Here is an 8,995-nt window from a genome sequence, read left to right as displayed (position 1 = left end):
TCTCTCTCTACTCTTTCTCCCTCCACTCTCTCTCCCTCCACTCTCTCTCCCTCCACTCTCTCTCCCTCCACTCTCTCTCCCTCCACTCTCTCTCCCTTCACTCTCTCTCTACTCTCTCTCCACTGTCTTTCTCTCCACTCTCTCTCCACTGTCTCCCTCCACTCTCTCTCTCTCCACTCTCTTGCTCACTCTCTCCACTGTCTCCATGCTCTCTCCACTCCTTCTCTCTCCACTGTCTAGCTCCACTCTCTCTCCACTCTCTCTCTCTCTACTCTCTCTCCACTCTCTCTCTCCACTCTCTCTCTACTCTCTCTCCACTGTCTTTCTCTCCACTCTCTCTACTCTCTCTCCACTCTCTCTCCACTGACTCTCTCTCTCTACTCTCTCGCTACTCTCTCGCTCCACTCTCTCTATACTCTCTCTCCACTGCCTCACTCCACTCTTTCTCCACTCTCTCTCCACTCTCTCTCTCCACCCTCTCTCTCTCTCCACTCTCTCTCTCTACTCTCTCTCTCTACTCTCGCTCTCCACTCTCTCTCTCTCCACTCTCTCTCACAAAGTAGTGTGCGTTCCATGGGCATCCGCAGAAATGTTTCCGGGGGGGGGGGCACATTTTTAACTTCATCTCCATCCCCCTTGCACCCTTCTCCCCTCTGCCTTGCAGCACCCTTCTCGCCCTCCCCCTTGCACCCTTCTCCCCCTCCCCCTTGCACCCTTCTCCACCTCCGCCTTGCACCCTTTTCTACCTTGCACCATTCTCCCCTCTGCCTTGCACCCTTCTCCCCTCTGCCTTGCCCCCTTCTCCCCTCTGCCTTGCCCCCTTCTCCCCTCTGCCTTGCACCCTTCTCCCCTCTGCCTTGCACCCTTCTCCCCTCTGCCTTGCACCAATCTCCTCTCTGCCTTGCACCCTTCTCCCCTCTGCCTTGCACCCTTCTCCTCTCTGCCTTGCACCCTTCTCCTCTCTGCCTTGCACCCTTCTCCACTCTGCACCCTTCTCCTCTCCACCTTGCACCCTTCTCCCCTCCGCCTTGCACCCTTCTCCCCCTCCCCGTTGCACCATTCTCCCCTCTTCCTTGCACCCTTCTCCTCTCCACATTGCACCCTTCTCCTCTCTGCCTTGCACCCTTCTCCCCTCCGCCTTGCACCCTTCTCCCCTCCGCCTTGCACCCTTCTCCTCTCTGCCTTGCGCCCTTCTCCTCTCTGCCTTGCGCCCTTCTCCCCTCTGCCTTGCACCCTTCTCCCCTCTGCCTTGCACCCATCTCCCCTCTGCCTTGCACCCTTCTCCTCTCTGCCTTACACCCTTCTCCCCTCTGCCTTGCACCCTTCTCCCCTCCACCTTGCACCCTTCTCCCCTCCGCCTTGCACCCTTCTCCCCCTCCCCGTTGCACCATTCTCCCCTCTTCCTTGCACCCTTCTCCCCTCTGCCTTGCACCCTTCTCCTCTCTGCCTTGCACCCTTCTCCCCTCTGCCTTGCACCTTTTCCCCTCTGCCTGGCACCCTTCTCCTCTCTGCCTTGCACCCTTCTCCCCTCTGCCTTGCACCCTTCTCCCCTTTGCCTTGCACCCTTCTCCCCTCCGCCTTGCACCCTTCTCCTCTCTGCCTTGCATCCTACTCCCCTCTGCCTTGCACCCTTCTCCTCTCTGCCTTGCACCCTTCTCCTCTCTGCCTTGCAACCTTCTACCCTCTGCCTTGCAACCTTCTACCCTCTGCCTTGCAACCTTCTCTACCGTGCACCCTTTCTACTCTCTGCCTTGCACCCTTCTCCCCTCTGCCTTGCACCCTTCTCCCCTCCGCCTTGCTCCCTTCTCTACTTTGCACCCTTCTCTACCTTGCACCCTTCTCCTTTGTGCCTTCCACCTTTCTCCCCTCTGCCTTGCACCCTTCTCCTCTCTGCCGTGCACCCTTCTCCTCTCTGCCTTGCGCCCTTCTCCTCTCTGCCTTGCGCCCTTCTCCTCTCTGCCTTGCGCCCTTCTCCTCTCTGCCTTGCGCCCTTCTCCTCTCTGCCTTGCGCCCTTCTCCCCTCTGCCTTGCACCCTTCCACCCTTCTCCCCTCTGCCTTCCACCCTTCTCCTCTCTGCCTTCCGCCCTTCTCCCCTCTGCCTTGCACCCTTCTCCCCTCTGCCTTCCACCTTTCTCCCCTCTGCCTTGCACCCTTCTCCTCTCTGCCGTGCACCCTTCTCCTCTCTGCCTTGCGCCCTTCTCCTCTCTGCCTTGCGCCCTTCTCCTCTCTGCCTTCCGCCCTTCTCCCCTCTGCCTTGCACCCTTCTCCCCTCTGCCTTGCACCCTTCTCCCCTCTGCCTTGCACCCTTCTCCTCTCTGCCGTGCACCCTTCTCCTCTCTGCCTTGCGCCCTTCTCCTCTCTGCCTTGCACCCTTCTCCTCTCTGCCTTGCACCCTTCTCCCCTCTGCCTTGCACCCTTCTCCCCCTCCGCCTGGACTCCAAAACGTAAGCTGATCACTTTCTTCAAACAAAATAATTTTGACCTAATAGACAAGCTTTTTATTTTTAGTAAATGCATGGCAGGTGCTCTACTATCAGTTTGCAGTTTTTATCCAGTATCCATATGTACTCTGGCCATACAAGGAAAGTGCCACCATTCCAAGCCAAGGATACACACTAAATACTAAGAACTACCAACAATATATCGCCCAAACAAGGGTGGGCAGAGAGCACATCACCCTCACATTCATTCATGTTTTAATGAGGATGCTTTTCTCTCACAATAAAATTAATGTTTGTACAAATGCCTTTTTGACACCTCTATGTGCTGTGCATAACGATTGTCACTGTAACTCAGCTTACAAACTCAGAGGGAAGGTTGACTTGGTACACCGAGAGAATAACAAATGACTCGGAGGACTTAAACAGATGTCAGGGTGAGTGTGAAACGGACTACGATAAAGCAAGCAATTAAAATTGTATTTTCTTTAAAAGAACCATGACTTGTCGGAAAACACAATTTCTATTATGTATAAAAGTTCCTAAAAATGTCACAGTGATTACAAACTATATTACACAGGCACGTATGTTGGAGAAAGGACCTACAGGCTGTCTGAACAGAGATCAGATAATCTTCCCTTACTTGCAGGCCCGTTATCCCATTCCACCGAGACCTCTGTTTCACCTTTCAACAATAAAAATAAACTTACTCACTGATTCGTTCCTTGTCCCAAACTTGGTGGCTGAGGAAGTGCTTCTGCCTCTGGAGCGTTCTTTCTAATGATTATAATTCACCATGGGCCAACCTGTGCACAAGCACATAGCAGAACACTGCGTCTTCGCCACATGCCAGCATGCCAGCTCTCCACATTTACCGAGGCCCACTCAAGAGGGGTGTGCAAATCGCTTTCACTTTCGCAATGTTAGACATGCGTAGTCGAGCCGGGTGAAATCATCCAGAAAAGGCGAGCATGCTTTTAAAATGCTGATGTGGAAACACAGAGCCAGCTTCAGCATTGTAATTGTGTCTTTTTTTCACCCCCTCCTCTTTCCGGGCCTGGCTCGTGGCTTTGACTGAAGAGAAACAATGGAAGTTGATACTTTGTTTCTCTTCAGTCAAAGGTCAGCAGCGCGAGGAGCAGGTGTTCTATAATCCGCTGCTCCCATGACTGAGCGCCCCCCTTGTCATTGTGCGCATGCGCACCAATGGTGCGCATGCGCACATTAATTTTATGACGTTTCATGACGTTTCAATACCCCGCCCATCAGGGACTGCACCCCCGGTTTGTGCGCACATGCGCATGCGCACATTAAGGTTTGTGCGCACATGCGCATGCGCACATTCATTTTCTACGTTGCCAGGAGGTGGACGCTCCTCCGTGAATGCGGCAGCCTAGGTAAGGATGGTCTCCCCTCCAGGCCTTGTACTTATGCGGCCCGTTTCCCTAGGCAGTGCCGCGGCCTCTCGTGGGTGGCAGATCCAACAGGCTCGCAGGTCGCGCTCCGTGGGAAGACGCCACAGTGGCGTCACTAGGGTGGTGCGGGGGTGCCTCTCGTGGGTGGCAGATCCGACAGGCTCGCAGGTCGCGCTCCGTGGGAAGACGCCACAGTGGCGTCACTAGGGTGGTGCGGGGGTGCGGAGCTAGTTACTTAGATGTCCTAAATTTATTTATGCATTTTTATATAGCGCGGACTTTACAAAACAGGTGAGGCCAATGAACTGGGGAAGATACTGTGGTCAGCCCTTACAAGTCATGCGAACAACGCACTGTGCAAAAACAACTTTTTTTCTGCTGGATATACCTCCACCCCATTTGCGCTTGCCACATTTTGTGGTGAATTGTGTTATGTGAGGCTCACACATCAGAGAACTCCGCTGCATCAGCGCAGATCACTATTTTGGGATTGGCAGATACAGGTTTTGTAGTCACTGGGTTCCCCGGCTGATGGCGGTATGCTTTGTAAACCTGTTGTGCCTCATTAAAATTACAGATTTCAACTAACAAACTACTGTCTTGTGCCTTCATGGGATCCCTGGGTTTGTAAATATTAGATTTGGACCAGAGCATTAAAATGCGTCCCTAGGTGGTACAGAAGAGACGAGTAGTTTATGTCTGGGGCCAATCTATCATGCTTTGAAACATTCCCAATTACACGTCAGAGTATGGACATCAATTAATAGTTACGGTTAGCTATACCATATTTTGCAATTTGACATTCAATTAGTAATCCTTAAGTTAAAGGAACCTGTATAAGGCACGCCTCTAGCAACCACCTGTTATCTTCTCTGGTGGCCTTAAGTGCGTATGTATGCACACTTTCACTTCCGGCAGTGCCACCTGCTGCCTCCTGATATTCACTAACCTTGTGATTATTTACGTCTGACAGACAACGCCACCTTTTTGTCTGTATTACCTATTGTTGAATTCTCCATAGTGCCTCTTGTGTTCGGCCTACAGTGACAATATCTACTCTCACAACTACAACTCTGCACACTAAGAGAGGAAACTATTCTACACACACATGGGCAGTGATTCCCAGACTTCCTTCACAAAGCTAATTGCTCCATTCAGCATTTCCCTTTGTCAGATCTGTATATAAGCCTTTAAAGTGGAATATTCCACAACATTTGTTTTTTATTTTGCAGATATCAGATAGTCTTTGACATAATGTGTGGTGAATTATATAGTACACTTGGCATTACTAATGGACTTAAAGCAACATATCCACCTGTAATCCTCCCACCAGGGTTTGCAACCTTTAATGCATATCTGGCTCTCTTGATGGCCACAGATTTAGGCTAGAGTTGTTTAACGTTAAACAAAATATACATACATTTTAAAAATCAAATAAATTTTATCTAGTTAACATTATTTCTATTGGGTGTTATTTTAAGTCCCAGCCTGTTATTTTCTAAGGGAGTGTGAAACAATACCTGTGAATGGCATGTGTGGTATTTGACTTGCTACAAGGCTGTGTCAGAGTACATTTAATACTATTTAGTAGTAACTTTAGATGTGTCGTTTCTGAACAGCAGTGGGTTTACTCTTATGTGGGTGACTGTTTGAAGTAGCCTGCCCCCAAACCCCTTATTTACATTTTTGCGGTAGTTAATCCCCATCTTCCCACCCACCCCATCCCTCCCACATTTACTACCAAGTAGTAATCTTACATGTGTGGAGATCTCTCCACAGAAAAAGCCGGAAGAGGTGAAGATCTCTACTCGCAGGTTTGAGAATTGCATTGTAGTAAGTAGTACTACTTTACTTTTAACAAAATGCAGTTTATGAATTGGGGCCAATAACTCTTGCTAAAAAATGAAAATGCCTGTAGGGCAAAACACCAAATCCAGGTATTGTTTCAAATAACAAGCTGGCAAATCATCTGCATCTTACAAATGTGAATCTTTCTATCATTTAGCAAATCTCCATATCTGCCCCACAATTGGTAATCTTTTGTACAAAGTGTATTCAACTCAATTAAGCTTTATTCGATTTTTGCATGAAAAAAACATAAAAGTGTACAGTTAAAAACACATATACAGTACATAGTTAATATTAATTATAAGATGTTCAATTATACAAATTTAGGTTAAAAAAGGCTATTAAGACAGTTACGACCAGTTTACTTTACACAATTCATATACAAATAGCTTTTCTTCATTTGATTACGCATTTTAAGAATGATGCAACCAATACATGAGGTAGTAAAGGTCATTCGCATCAGCAGTGGGCTTTTTCAGCAGAGGGGTGACCTGCCCAGTTTTGAAGGGGACAGGAAGGGAGCCTTGCCAGAGGGAGAGGTTGATCAGAGTGGTCCAACAGGGGAGGGAATGGGCATAGAAGTCAAAGGCAATGGCACTGGGGATAGGGTCAAGCGAGTGGTTGGAGGGCTTTGTTTCGCGTATGCATTTGAGAAGGGCATCTTCAGATATGGGGTCAAAGCTCTGCCAAATGGCTAAGGATTTGCGCTCCTCTGGAGGTGTAGGATGAGCAACCTGATCCACAAGTGATTTCACCTTTCCATCGAAGAAAGTAGCGAAATCCGCTGCTCTCTTTGTAGAATCCTCCACCTTGGAGGTTGGGGGAGAGCAGCTCGGAGTCTTGATGAGATCGAATAGTTTTTTGGGTCTATTTTTGGCGGAATCAAGGAGGGTTTTGAAGTGCGTCGCTTTCTCAAGGAAGATGTGCTTGTGGTATTTGGATCTTGCTGTGCGAAGCAAGGCTAAATTGTCAGTGGAAGGCAATTGCCTCCATTGCTTCTCCAGGAATCTTAGCTGCTTCCTTTCCTCATAAAGGGATTTGTTGAACCAAGGTGCTGAGGGAGTGGGCCTTATCCTTTTGCTTTTGAGTGGAGCGACGTTATTAATTTCAGCTTCAAGAACTGTGAGGCATTGGGAGGTGAGATCGTCAACAGCTATGTTCGGGTCTAGCCTTGGGAGTGAAAGCAAAGCTGATTCACAGAGGGGACCGACATCAATGTTTTTGGCATCACAGAACCAGGAGATGGCCCTCTTGGGTTGGCCAAGAGTTATAGAGTGTGAAAGTTGAAGAGAGAATGGGATGAGGTGGTGGTCAGACCAATCTACATGAATAGGGGTAGTAGTAGAAAGCATGCCTGCTTTAGAAATAACAAGGTCCAGGATTGCGCCCTTAGAGTGGGTTGGTTCAGTGCAGTGTTGGATAAGATCATTTGCCGAGAGGAAGGCGGCCAGTGAGTTCGCAGAGGAGTCTTGTGGTGCGCCCCAGTGGAGATTGAAGTCACCCACGATGGTCTGATTGTCACTTTGAGATTATTGGTAGCTGATGAAGTCTTTGAGATCTTCTATAAACGAAGAGCTACTGCTACAAGGCGGGCGGTAAATGATATGGAATCTGAGCGGTGAACGGTGTTGCAATTGAAGCTCAAGAGAAAGGCACCTGCTCTCTGACTCATCACAGCGCGGTCACGCGCCCTCCAGGGAGTGGACTGAGGTCGCGGAGACCGTGCGTGCGCCGCAGTGGTGAAACACAATACCTACGACGACATCAGACAGAGGCCACCACCTTCTTCACTGTGATATCGCGTCGCAATTCGCCTTCGAATTTGGGATGCCAGGGACGACTGTGAGACCAGAGAGAAATAATATTTACATCAGATAGATGCCAAGTTTCAGAATGCTTATGTGTGAATTTTTTTAAATTTCAGTGTAATTATGAGTGACACGATTCGGCCACTCTTTCTCGCGAGCAAATTCAAGCAATGAAGACCAGGGTATTAGGGTCCACACTCTGCTCCTCAGTCAATCATAAGTCTCTTTGCTCGGTCGGTTGCAAGGCCGTCCATTTTAGTACCTTGCGAGAACCACTGAGCCTGTCGCCATTTCTTACATCCCTCCCTGATATAAACACTCCCCGATAATGCTCCACTCAGCCCTTGGTCCATCTACCAGGCCCAGAGGGCTGCCCAGGTCATGCCCAGGTCACTGTCCATCTGTCCCTGCATATACTTGGATTAAGGAGTCTGCTGTCCACATGGGTAAAGATTTGCGTATTAAAAAGGCAAGTCTCATCTGATGTGGTTAATGAGCATTTGCTCTGTTTTTTAAAGGAGGCATTTGATCCCACCTCTACTGCTCTCAACTTATAATACCTAGGAATTGGGGAGACATTCAAGAAAATAGTAGCGATGCAAGTGGGATTGGGGAGGGACACACGCATAACCACCCGTGGTACCCTGTTACTGCTCTCGTGTCCATGAGGATTTATACTGCTCAGATGCTGTCCCACCTTAACAGATGTATACTCTTCAATGGTGGTACTGCGAGAACATGCCCCTGCCCATTAAATTGCACACTCGTCAATAGCAGTAGTACCAGATGTTCTCCCACTAGCAGGCTGCATACTCTTCGATAGTACTATTGCCCAGACATTCTCGCGCCCAGGAGGATACATACTCCTCAACGGTGGTACTGCTCTGATGCTCTCCTGCCCATGACAAAGCAAGCATACTCCGATTTGAAAGGATAAATGCTGGATTTAGATCTCCGGACGGTGAGAGCCTAACTTAATGGCGGCCATTCACCAGTGTACCACCTAGCGCCTAAGAACTTAAAACCTGAAATTCTTAACGAGGCATAGCTCTCTCAGTGATTCCTATCATAATGTCGGTCTGATGTTTCCACTGCATCTAGTGCATATTTTAAGCAGGTATTGGCGATGCTCTTGCAGGGCCGGACTGGGAACCAGAACCGGCCCTGGCAAAGTGTGTTAAGAATACAAAACTATTGAGTGTTCTTAACTTCTTTATTCCGACCAACACGTTTGCTCCTAACATGGAGCGAAGCGGCAGTCAGCTCGGCGATCAGCTGGTAACTGTCATATGTGACAGTTATCAGCTGGTGACCTCACTGCTAAACGGTGTCCTCGCAGGGACACTGGGAAGCACGTCTAGTAAGGTGTCCTAGGAGGGACACAAGTATTATAAACACAACACATCCCCCTCCTTTGGGGGTGATGGGAACAGTAGAAACAGATAGAGAACATAAGGTTCCACTATCCACAAATGTAGTCCTTAA

Source organism: Lissotriton vulgaris, chromosome 5, assembly GCF_964263255.1.
Source record: "Lissotriton vulgaris chromosome 5, aLisVul1.2, whole genome shotgun sequence".
NCBI classification, from domain to species: Eukaryota; Metazoa; Chordata; class Amphibia; order Caudata; family Salamandridae; genus Lissotriton; species Lissotriton vulgaris.
This window is presented reverse-complemented; position numbering follows the sequence as displayed.